Below are 13,770 nucleotides of genomic sequence, written 5' to 3'. Positions count from 1 at the left end.
AAAAGCTATTTCAAAACCAGCAGGAAGCAGAACTATGAAAAGAAAAATAAGGCGATGGTAAATAACATGTTTCATTCTGTAACACAATATATGCTGACAATTCAACTTTATGTATATATTTTAAGATGGTATCTGTCATATAAACAATTATCCCAGATGGATTTAGAAATTTATTAATTGTAAAATACTTCAAGAAAATCTAGTAGTATGAAGATATTGGAGCAGATTATACTACTTATGGGTGTGATGTGTTTGACAGTCTTTAAAAAAGGAAAGGCAGAAATTCTGATACTGTTTTCAGCTAGCAGTAACAGTGATGAGGAGCAGGATATGAAGTATTTGGTGTTTTGTGAGACTTTTAGGCCATTGATAGGCTTGCAGCATCATCCAACCCCAGAGTACCCTTGTATTTGACAATATTGATGTCACGATTCCTTCCCAATTGAAGGAAAAGCTCACTCAAAAGTGACCAGAAAAAGGTATAGTCAAGTTACATCCATAACTAGGGCTCCTGGTAATTATAATGTATGAAGAGCTCAGAGCTTTAGTTTAAAACAAAAAATATTTTTTAATAGATTTTTGAAGTATGAAAATACAGCCCAGCTGTATCTTGTGCAGCACAATCTGTCTGAATTTGAAGGCAGTATAATTACTGCTGAGATGTATCATCATCACTGTCTGTTTCTTATAAGCTGCCACTTCAAAGGTTCAGAGTTTTGAGGGGCTCCTTGGTGTCACAGCAACAACACATGCCTGACTATGGAAGAGTGCCTGAAAGACAAGAGTGTTGTAAATCCACTTGACTGTATTTAAAGTAATAGTTTAAGTGTAGGGAGGTCTTGTTGACATTCCTGTCTCTCTGAGGAGCCCTTACTGATACTTAAAATAGGACAGTTTAGGCATTTATACTGTTGTTCTTCACCTCTCAGCGAAGGGTGAGACATGTAGCTACCACATGTCCAAGCTGAGAGTGTGAGCCTTAGAGGAAACCCACACAGTGCCATGTTTAAGGTCAATGACTGAACTATCTATCCCTTCCCTCTCCTGAATCCTTTCTGAAAGAAACTCCAGAGACATTCACACACACACACACACAAAATATTTGTAAAAGAGAAGCTGCCCTGGTTCAGACTGGAATAGAATTCATGTTTGTTTTGGCAGCGGGAGGAGTGCTGCACCACCCTGAGACCCCAGGGGCTCCCCAGGTCCCAGTGCCCTCACCTGTGTGCGGAGGGCGGGGGCAGCACAGCTGGAGGGCTGGGCCCGGATTGGCCGATAGTCCATGTCATGTGACATTGTGCTCACTATATAAAGGCAGGAGTGGGCTGGGAGGGGCCTCACTTCTTGGGGGTGTGGCTGTGGGGCCTGTGTGTTGGGGATCGCCAGCTGGGAGCAGGTGGGTGTTGAGCAGCTGTATTGCACATTACCCGTTGATACTGCTGTCAGTGTATTGTTCTGTTACTGTTATTAAACTGTTTTTATCTCAACCCGCGAGTCTCCCTTTGCCCCTCCGATTCCCTCCCCATTCCCCAGTGGGGGGAGGGTGGGTGAGTGACTGCGTGGCGTTTAGCTGCCGACCAGGCTTATGGGTCACGTGCCCCTAACCACCACACTGCTTCTCTGTTGTCCTTCGGCACCATCTATTCAATGGCATTTACTATCACACAATGATTTAAATGATCAGATGTTTGTCTTTTTCTTTGTTTCCTATAGATGAAGTAGCAATAGACAGAGTTTCAGTGCAAGTCCATTGATTTTTTTCAGTCATCTCAGTAGCAGGAAATGTTAAAGTCATTCAAACACTGCGTTCATAACCATGACACTCAAGAGAGTCACCTTCAATTCTGCAAGACATGACTAATGTAGACTGTGTATTCTAAGAGTCAACATAAGTGCTCATTTGCTTTTCAAGGTTCAGAGTTGTGAATGGACAGAGACAGCAATAAAGTGTCACTATCTGAAAACTCCATACAGTTTTGGGTGAGTTTTGCTGAGGTTCAGTCTGTAAGGAAGAGACAAAGTGCGAGTTCTGAACTGTAGGAGAATTTGACAGTACAACTGGGTCAGACCAATTGATAGCACAGCAGTTGTGAAAGAAGTCTCTTACTCTCAGAACATGAATCAAGAAAGCCATTTAATCTACCAAGCATTTTATATAACAACTTGAAAGCCTTAAAAAAAAAAAAAATTGTAAATCTTTCTTTTTCTTTAAAGACTTACAAGTCTGCATCTTTGCTGGTGAAGCAAGTGTAGGCTGAAGAGTTAAAATTTGGGGGGGTTTTAGGAGATCTGGAAAAGGATCTGGAAATAAAAATGCAATGCTTTATTAGGGATAGATTTAAATATTTCAGGTATAAATTATAGAAATGAATATTTGTTACCAGCAAGTAAGACAAAGATGTCTGGAAAGACATTTCAGCGACTCTGAATTCTACGTTCCATTTTCTAGTTTCATAGTTGATGTTCTAGGAGAAACACAAGCCTGTGTAATGCTCATATCAATGACTGTGTATAAACAAGAACTAATTTATATATAGAAAGCTGAACAGAAAGCATGCTAAGCCTTTCACTAGCTCATTAACTTCTTGGAGTTTACTTCAGATGTAACAGTAAGTTACTTGACCAAAACCTGTCTTCTGGTTCAGGCACCCTATGCCTCAAACCAAGTTTAGCAGTAGCATACAGTCAGATTTGAAGCCTCTGTGAGTTTCCAGCCAACCTGAAGCATAAAGTGCTGCAAAATTAAAGGGATTTTAATCTCATAAGATGACATTGCAATATTAAAGTTTCTTAGCATTTTTTTCCTAGGCTCCTGAGAAATGAAGTGTTATCATATGAACTTGAAGAGTAACAAAAATCCACATCTGTAACTGGAATTTATTAAGAAGTTTTGTATTCTCAAAATTAGTAATTCTTATAAGTGCCATATTTTCATGTGACTAACCTACAGGTTATCTGTCAAAAAAAAAAAGAAAAATTAATTCATCAGTATTGAAGGTTATCCATAGGGATGAGTAATACAAAGCAAATTTGATTGAACAGAGCATTTTCCCTGACATAAAGCAGAGTTTGTTCCTCTCTCCTTCCCTGGCACAGAGCAGAGTCCCTTGTCTCTCTGCAGCACAAGTGAAGCTAATGGCAATGGACACTTTTTCACTCAGTGTGGGTATTTGAGAATATGGTTCATCAGTGCTCTTTTCAAGGACCACTACTTGTAAAGGGGGTGAAGCTACATGATGGATGGATTCTGTATGTGAAAATGTGGTTTAGCCTTAACACTTTATTCCTGATATTTCCTGAATAATACTTTACTCTTTAGTAAATCACTCACTCCCTGAGTTTCAGAAGATCTACCCTGTTTCATTGTCAGAAATGGTCTATCAATTCAATTCAGTTTAGACGGTTCCTTTCCCAAGATGATTACAATCTAAAATGTGGGCAAATGCAATGCAGGGCAAGGTGGCTGAAAGTGATCAGGATAGCATACTTTGTTGTCAATATTTGTGTTGGAATCTAGACAAATATTCAGCCCATTTGTGTGTGTGAATCATAAAACTGTCCTCATGTTTTAACATTTCAGTATCTGAGTAATCGCTAATAAGCCCACAGCCTCTCAGAGAACCTAAACATGATCAGTTCTTTGATCCATCAACTGAGCAGGCATTTTAAAATGTATTTTAAACCACAGTTTTTCTCCCTGCATCCTCCCTCATATTCTACTTAAGTAAAGTTGGGCTTTGTTTATGCAAACTTAGTTTTGTTGCATGAAATATAGTGTTTCTGAGTTTCCTCTTGGCGTTCTGAAGTGCAAATTTTCTTTGAATTAATTATTTTAATTCAGTCACTATAATCAAATTCAACTGACTATCATAATTTATTTTAAGGATTATTCTGGTTAATGTATTCCTTATCACAGCAAGGAACCCTGGTGTATAGGTCTTAAAAGTTTCAAATGTCAGAATACTTTTAAATGTTTTAATATGCTAGTCTGAAAGTTTGACAACAATCCACAAATTCCCTCTGCTCTTATTCAGTCTTCTATATGCCAGAGAGATAATTTTTTTTTAGATTCTCCAAATGTTTTGCCACAGAATTGCCTAATTAACTTTCAGACTTGTTGCTCAGATACTTTCCCATCAGAAAATATTTTATTTAAATAAAATGAACAAACATATTATGTTTGTCCTTCAGTTCTGTTTCAAAATGTCTACTGAGATTTCTGTTTAAAGAGAAATATTATTGGAGAATAATTCTCTAATGAATCAATTCAGAAACACAAAAACCCCAAACACTTCACAACGTTATATTGCAACCTTTGTTTTATTTATAGTTAGTATGACTAATTTTTAAATACACTGTATAGGGCAAATAGGTGACTGTCAGTAGCTAGGGAGAGAATTTTACTATATTTAGCAGGACAGAACACTTTGAGGAAATAACTATCAGATAATAATTCTTAACATGTAAAATTAGAATTTGTATTTTAATCTATGACATTTGTTAAGCCTCCTTAACAAATTCACATCCAAACAAAAGTAATTCAAATCTGTACTTGAATGTCTGCACCTTTAGCAACAGTTGAGCTTGCATCTAGCCATTTAGAAAAACTGTTCTACATATTGGCAGATTCTCATATGTGAAAGCACTGAACAGGAGAGATATACTGCAGATTCATTGAGTCTAGAGCTACTTTTCCAATGTCTACCCTTTGAAGACTCAAGATTCTTCTACACTGTATGGTTTAGAAGGGTCACATCAGGCAGTTGAATGAAAGCCCTGGTGAATAGTTTTAGGGAAGTGAGCTCCAAATTGTGTCCTTTATATGAAGGACATCAGAAATTAGTGGAAAATCTTATAAATTAATCCTGGCCTGTACATATTGAAGGCAACCTTAACTCTACCCTATAAAGCATAACAAGGAAGATTAGGGACCAAGATCTTTCCAATGGTTTCTTGAAGTATCAGACACATAAATGTCTGCAAGAAAACATGTTGGACAGACTCCTGTCAACAAGCAAAGGAGACTGGAGTGGAAAAACAGAGGAAAGACTAAGATGATGTGCTGGGAGAGTCATCACAAGATGGACAGCCTGTGAGAGTTCAGTCTACTACCTTTAGGATTTGTATTTTTCTTTAAATACGTTCGAGAACCTAGAATTCCTGCAATCCAGCTATGTCTTGCTGTCAGTAAACACTTCTGAAGCTCTTTATTCCACCACTCTCTTCTGCTGACTGGTCTTCATAGAAGGTAGTGAACCACTAAAGAGATTATCTCTACATAGTTTATCCCTGTCATTGAACTATGTAAAGAATCATTATGATGCCAAATACATATATTTTTAAAATTTTGTTTAAAAATACCAACCTCGGAAATTGTATACATTAAGCTACATTTTCAGAAAAGCATTACTGTTATAAAGTTAGATGCTCAGCAGGCACTCATCAATCAAGCAATTCCAAATTCAGTGACCAGAGGTGAATATTTTGAGAGTCATTATCTTCTTTTCTGGCAAAATGTACTTCTCACATGGCACAAAACTATGATTTCCAGTAAATTCTTAATAAACATCCTAGAACTTGAATGTAGTGTGAGATGGGACAGCATACCTGGCTTCCAAGGAACAACATCTTTAAGTCATATATAGTGAATGAAAGATGCTTCTGTCTGGCCTTATTCTCAAATGCTGAGCATTTTTGTACACAGTGTAGACCATCCCAGACTAGTAGTGAAATGCTACTTTTTCTTGTCTTTGTCAGAAAATTTTCTTTTGAAATACTGCTTGCACAAATTTTACAATAAATCACAAAGGCCTGTGATCTCTCAGCTGAGAATTTGTATGTTAGGATGCAAAAATACAGAAATTATGTATATTCATTTGTGGAGACTTTATTATACCTTTATAGTAAGATTTAAGTAAATCTGTGCCCATCTGGATGGCTGTAACCACTAGAGTGAAAGCATTTAGGATGTGAATAGATAACACATGGAATTCAAATTTCAGACCAAAGCAAAATAATGTCATATAATTTAAAATTTCCATATGCCATTTATTTTAATATCACTTTCACTGAAGTAGCCTCAGTATTTCCAGCTGGCACTGTGTCAAAGCCACAGTAAAAATCCTCACTGGTTTTGCATATATGGAAAACTGTTCTCAGGTGAGAACTTGAAAAATTTTTTAAAAGCCTTGAAATGTAGGAAGTAATTGAGAGTAAGAGATGAATTTAATTAACATTTGTAAGCCCTAAACCATGGTGAAAATAAGTGGTGGGTAGTTGTTTTTCAGCTCATTTTCTCAGGGACAAGCAATTTAGGTGATCAAATTCTGTCTTCCCACTCGCATTTCCCTCTTGAGTTCTTTAGAAACTTTGCCAGTCTCCATCTAGCTCAACAGAGGCACAGACATTTTAAAAAATGCTATGTTCCTACAAGTTTCACCACTTTCAGTAAAACAGAGTGTTCTGTAGCATAGACAAAGCCTGTAGGGCAATTTCCTGACAGGAAATTGGATAACAGAGAATCTACAACAGGTAGCGCTCTTCTTCTCCCAAATGGAGCAGTAATTTCAATAAGCACATGCAAGAAATGAAGTCTTACTATTTCTGCTGCTCCCTGTCTAACTCACCTGTTGTACATCAAAGGCAGAAAAAATAAATGGAAGGAATCAGTGGAGATTTTTGAATCCCCAGATCACAGGTCTATATCAGATATAGAGAAGAAAAGGAAAAGAAAGAATCTACTCATGAAGATAATTGTAATTACCTTCCCTACAAGGTTCTTGTAAGGATAACAGATGTATGAAGGTAGCATAGGGAATTAATTTGTGGTGCTCTCCGCTGAATCCATACAGTAGGTGTAGACAAAATAAGCCACATGTGAACCATTCTGCTAATCCCCCATCACTGGAACAACTTCATGAAAGATTGGTCTGTGTCCCAGCTGATCCAAGCAAAAGAAAAACTAAAGCAACTGGATTCTATTTCTGACTGACCTTCTACTAAACAGCACTTAACTAGAATGAAGAATCCAGCCCAGTGAATCCAGAAGAGATTTAAATAGTCATTATTTCACTGTCTGAGGCAGATCACTTTTTGACTTGTAGAACATTGCCTATCAAAGATGAGATTGGTTTGTTTAGCCCTTAAATACTTTATTTAAACATCTGTAAGAAAGTATTGTTTCAGATCTGATATTAATTTTTACATTTGTTATAAAGATATCAAATACTAATTTGGCAATTTACATACGAAGTAAATGATGAATTACTAGTTTGATATATCACTGAAATCTCTCACAACGTACTGGAAACAAAACTAAGGCATTTCTACAGCATTTGATTAAAATTATTTCTGAGTCCACTAACAGTATAATAACATTTAGTGTCAATCATTTTAAAAGTATTCTGTGTCATAAGGGAAGAAAGCTATTATCAAGTCTAGGAATTAGCAGAAGTGTCAAGTAAAAAAATAGCCTGTCATCCTGCTGTTAATACTGATTAAGATCTAAGACGCCTTCCCCTTTCACATTCAACTTAACAGCAGATAGGAGATGAAGTGTTTGCATTTGGGACCAATGAAAGCTGAAGTCTTTGATGTCAAAGGATCATGTAATTGGATACTGAAACTGTATCCTTTCATTTGGTCCTATTCTTTCCCTTATCCCTCTTCATTATATTGCCATGTAACCTTTCCTTTCTTCATTTTAATAAGTTCATAGACTTAGTCATCCTGCTTTATGTCCCAGATTCAAGGAATTTCTAACGACACAAATATCAGCCTGTGGCATGTCCTCCAAGCCAGTCTCCTCTCCACTTTACTAACACCTCATCAAAACATTGTTAAACTGAATATTTTCCATCTACTGTCCCTTTCTTCTCTGCAGGTGTAGAATCTGAACCAGTTTCCTTAAATTCAAATGCTTTTCTCTTCACCATGACATGTGTGTTGCAGTACTGTCTGGATACTGGGACAATAAAAGGCTGAGTTTCAGCATGCCAGAGTACTGGCCTTCCAAAGCAATCTCAGATGCATTTTAAAATGATCTTTGGATATTTCATGTGAGGCTTTTGAAGACAATGGTCAATTACTGAAACAGATTTCTGTGAAACTTGTAACGAATAAAGTTGTTCATATGGTTCCTACTCATCCGTCAAAATGCAGCCTTGATAATATTATGAAATATTTTTCCCCATACACCACTGCCCCCTCTCTCCCACAAGCCTTATCAAAGATCCATCAGAAAGAAAACATCTTTAGAGGTTTTTCTTGTTTACTCACATTTTATTCATTCTTATTACTTAACATCAAATATTATTTTGTTAAAGAGGAACATTAAAAATTTCATCACTTTTGAAATTGACTCTATTGCTGCTAGACAGATTTCAATAAGGTATTACAAATTGCACTAGAGAAATCTAACACAACATATCTCAAATAGCAAATATACATTTAACCTCTTGTTACAAATAGTGGAAGCTATCATAGAAAGTTGGAGACTGTAGCTATTGGCTGCTTAAAACCTTATTGATATACAGCATCTTTGCCAGTTAAGAAAAGTCAGAAAATTTCAAGGATGCATTGTTAACCTTTGTTTTAGTTCTTTTCATTTTAATATCTTACACTGCATATTCATCTCAATAAACTAAATCAACTTCTTTATGCTCTTTCTCTTTTAATCTTAGTTTAGGTCTGCTCAATTTCAAGATCCATTTTATCTTTGGGGTGGGTGGGTTTGGAATTTTTTTGTTATTTACATCAGTTTTCATTTCCTTGTTGAGAGGTTTGGTGTTTTTTTTGTTTTGTGTGTTTTTGCATGTGTGTATTCAACATGGAGAAACATATGACATTTATTATCATAATGAAATGTCATATACAAGACGACATACAACACAAGCATACCTCACAATAAATGAATAACATTCTTGTATTAGTAATGTTTTGTCATCACCTCCTTCTTCTCTCTGGAAACTGAGATGATAGAGATTAACTTTGAGGAGAAATTTTTGAAGCAGACAATGTAATGTTGTAGTGAGAGCATTTATAACTTTCTTCAACTTTACCCCTTCTTTTCATTCTTCTTAATATTTTCACTCTTACATTTAACTTTTCCAAACTAATATTTATTTATAAAATAAAACCATTTTGTCTTTTTTTTTTTTTTTTTTTTTAATTTTATTTTTTCGTCACCTCCAAAGACAAAACAGAGGGAGAGAGAAAGATATAGTGTAGGGATTAAAATGCTCTTCATTGTACAGAGTCTTTGAATGATTGGGTAAACATTGATTTTCATTTAGCTGACATTATGAAGAAAGCTGAGTGAATGTCTTCAACAAACAACAAAGACTTCCAAATGGTGTTTCATAGTGAACTAAACCACTTAATCAAATTACGTGCTAAACTTCTTTTTGGTTATAAAAAATTTTAGGACAAATTTAAAAAGGACTGGTTTAGTATCTTTTAAACTAATGTTTCATGTATTGGAATATTTTATTTAAAAGTGAATTTTTTGTCCTCTTTAATTGAGGTTGACTGAAAAAGAAATTATTTTCTTGATGTTCCATTTTGGCACAAAAGTGGAAGACACATTCTTCTTCCATAAATAAGCTTCCTGAATCTATAAATATTTTATAAATGTTTGCAACTTTATGAAGGTATGTTTCTCTTTTCATTTGTTTTTATTTTTAAATGAAGCTTGAGATGTTAATAAAGCAATACTAAGTATGGGCATCTGTGGATGATACTGAAAGGCTGTTCTGGGAACAAAACAAAGACCTTTTTGCCATTATCCACAAACCTTAAGGGATAAACTTTTTTTTCCTCCCCATCAGTCTCTTCAGGGTCACAATCAGAACAAGAAGGAGAGATAAAAAGATAGAAAGAGTCTTTTTGATTGAAGGAGCAGAAGTTTTACTAGAAGGCTTCCTAAGAGGTTAAACCACCAAAAGCATTGAAAATAAGTTCACATGGAAACTATGTGAATAAATCCTTCTGCATCACACATTAAAAGTGTTGCTATCATAGATAATTCACCTCAGCGATTTCAGCAATTCCTAATTTCTGTATTTTAACAGACTTTAACATTTAATTGAAATGTTTTATTTATAAAACAAGTAATGATCTTAATATAATTTATTAATTCTATCACATTTAAAAAAAGAATTTGTAAAGATGTTAATTTTAGTATGATTCAATCTCCTTCTTAATGGTTAAAGTTCAAGTTGGTTCAAGTCCCTGATGTTCTATTCATATTTTACATTAGAATAAGAGAAACTGTTCATTATGATTCCCACACATAAAATTTGATGTTACCAAGGTTACTTCTAGTGCTAGGTCATTGACCGCAGCAGTGTTGGTTGTTCCTTTTTTAGTAGAATAATATTTATCATGGGCAAATATTTATTATTTGGAAGTTTGCTCCTATATACTTATTTCCATTGCCATTTATCCCTACATTCTTTTCTCCTTCTTTATTCTATTCTCCCTCCTTTCCTCTCCCACAATATTTCAATAGTGTTGAAATATTCAGAAACAAAAGAAGTGTTCATAACCTTCCCAAGGTTTAATACCTTTTTTAAAAAATTGTGATTTTAAGAAATAACTGATATCCAAAAAAGGTGAAGTGAATAAATGCCATTGAAATTCATTATAATTGAGCATTTTATTCTCCTTCTTTAAAAACTCCAGTGTTAGTTAATAAGAATTCCAAACCTTGATGAATTAAAATGCATATAATTGTGCATCAGTCAGTAACTTACATAATTAATGTTATAAAGTTTTCTGATAATGCATTTTCACAAAACCAATGACTAAATATACATCATTCAAATTGTTACATATTTTCATTATGTTTTTATTTCCCAGCTCGTATTTTAAAAAGCCATCAGCACACTTTGCCCCAAACCGTTCTTTGAAAAACATCCCATATTCTATTCATATTGACATTATGCCATTTACATTTAAACATTCTAACATTATCTATTCATCACATTCTCTACCGAGTGAACTTTTTCCACCTTGAATCAGTCATTTTGCATCACACAAAACCAGAATACTAGTTCTCGAAATCTGAAAAAAAACTCCAACAACCAATCTCAACATCCCATATTATTTAAAAAATATCTTTCTCTATGCACTTTTTTCTCTTAATCTCTAGGAAAAGCTATACCCCTCTTCTTGCCTGGAACTACACTCTGATCTTACTAGAAGGGCTGGCCCTGAGTGAGCTTACTATTTTCACAGAATTTCACACTGAACTAGAGAAGGCTTTCAGCAGTGGTCAGCCTCATGTCTGAACCTGTAACAAACATAGAGAAATTAAACAGATCTTAGAGGAGAAGGAAGGAAACCTGAATCAAGATCTAAAAAATATCAGTTCAGTCCAGCTGAAGCATGTGAAGCAAGTGTGTCAGAAACATGAATATCATTCAGCATAAAAATCCACAAGGCAAGAGTTTCACTAGGGGAATAATCACTTAGCAGTGGGAAGAAGGTGGGCCAAGGCTGAGAACGGACACAATTAGAACCTATTAAGTGAGCCTTGAACATAAGTTATATTTCAAAATAAAAAATAATTTAGGAAATCCTATTTATGTCTCCCTATTCAATAAGCACAAAGGTAAGAAGCTAATACATAGAATACATCCTGCATTGTTCCAGAGTCGGGATGCTCCTGTGAGCATCCTAATGACTGTCAAAATAGTTTTGGGCCAAGGTATGAATTCAAAGCTATAAGAGTGATCATAACTAAAAATCAGCCTACATTGTACATCATAAAGAACAGCCTATTCTGTGTTCTTTGAAGGAAGGACATCACTAGGAGATGGATTTAATATATGCTGTAGACAATCATCCAGTTTAAAGATGGAATGTGGATTACAGACTCTTCTCATTAAGGACAGCAACAGAGACATCTTGCTGAAAGACACTCGAAAAGAGTTATATTACCTGTGGAAGAAAGAAGCAAGACTGATGAAGTTACCACTACACTAGCTCATTGGAGATTACTTTTTTATCAAGAAATGTATAGAGCTTCCCAAAAACATGTGGAAGAAAAGGTATAAGTAACGCATAAAAAGTCAATCCTAAAGATATAATATGCATAGTAAGAAAGAATATCAAGGACTAATCTTTAAGCAAACTCTTTTTTTTTTTTTTTTTATTTCCTCTTTTATGTTTGTTGTTGAACAGGATGGTTGATGCATAGAAATATGTATAAAAGGCAAATTCTTGTGATAACAGAGAAATAAGCGTACAGCAGAAGTGATGATACACCCTATGATGTCAAACAAACAAATGGAGAGCAAAGACATGTTGTTTGATTTAATGACTTAAAAAATAAAACATATATTTTGAGTCAACATTTGTTCCGCGGCACATTGCCATTTACCTTAATCATCCTACATTTCCACCATATAATCCTGAAGTGAGATTCAGCATGGCATCATAGACATCAATGTCTGAGCAGACACCCTTAGCCTTCATTTCTAGTTGATGAAGAAGCATAGGTACTTCAGAAGAATGAGTCTATTGATTTATTCAAGAGTCTACATTAGGGTGAGATGAAATTTTAAGGCTGGCTATTTCAACTGACAACAAAGGTAGCATAAAACTGTGTAACTTTACCATAAGATTCTCTAAGTCTTTACAGTGTCTGAAGTTACACGAAGCCCACCTTTCAGTTTTGCATAACACCTTTTCTACCCTTCCAGTGAATATAACTGTACCCATTTGGTAATGCACTTTGGTGCACACTTTAAACTCCATTATTCCTGTATTTAAAAACATCATCTTTTTAAAGAAATAATTTTATTGCTCTATCATTCATAAAGATCCATGGCACAAGTTAATAAGACTTACAGTAATACAAAGGAATGCATATGAACTGATATATCTTTTTTTGCATACAGAGCATATATCTTGTAAAGAAAACTGGATATCTATATGTGGAAGGGAACATATGCTTACATATGCATTTCCATTAACTATTATCCATTTTATATGCAAAAAATGATGTCAGCTTGTATGGAAGCAGGTGCATTAATTGAAGCATAAAAATTCTCCCTCAGAGACTGCTACTAGAATTTAAATCCACTTATATTTATCAGAACAGATTTGAAATTATACTTTCACTTCCTTTCATTTTCTTTAGTTTTAATTGTCCACGTGAACAGTGGCTTGAAGTTGTGATTGATTACCTATATAGACTAACCACTTAAAGAACTATAAAACAGGGAAAGGGCATTGTAATTACATGGTTTCAACTGCAGGTATTAGTATTCAAGAAGAGTGATTTTTCAAGGGAAGATAAAGCCTCACAACCATGAATTAGGAGTCTTTCCTAACATAACTGACATAGTAACTGCCAGTACAAGTCTTGAAAATCACAACAGCTTTAAAATACCCTAGTTATAATTGTGAAATGGTTATCTGGCTGTCCATTGTTCTATGGCTATATCTAGATTTACTTTCATATGATGTTTATTTTTTATTAGAAAAGCATTAAGTACCTTGACAGTTATAAGGTACAAATTTACTTATTTCCATATATTTTTTAACTGTCTGAGGCAGAAACCATTTTCTTTCAACGTGCTTGAATATAACTTTCTAAAGAAGACCTAGATCACCCCAGGAAATAGTTTATATTATCTCTATGGAAATTATATGCAACTATGTTGTTACCATTGTATTTTATTTCCTATGACTCCTTGACATATTATGGATAACATATACATGACCTGAAAATTTATAATATGGAATGGAAACAGGATTTCA

This window comes from Tyto alba, unplaced genomic scaffold (assembly GCF_018691265.1).
Source record: "Tyto alba isolate M040663 unplaced genomic scaffold, T.alba_DEE_v4.0 Super-Scaffold_2, whole genome shotgun sequence".
NCBI classification, from domain to species: Eukaryota; Metazoa; Chordata; class Aves; order Strigiformes; family Tytonidae; genus Tyto; species Tyto alba.
This window is presented reverse-complemented; position numbering follows the sequence as displayed.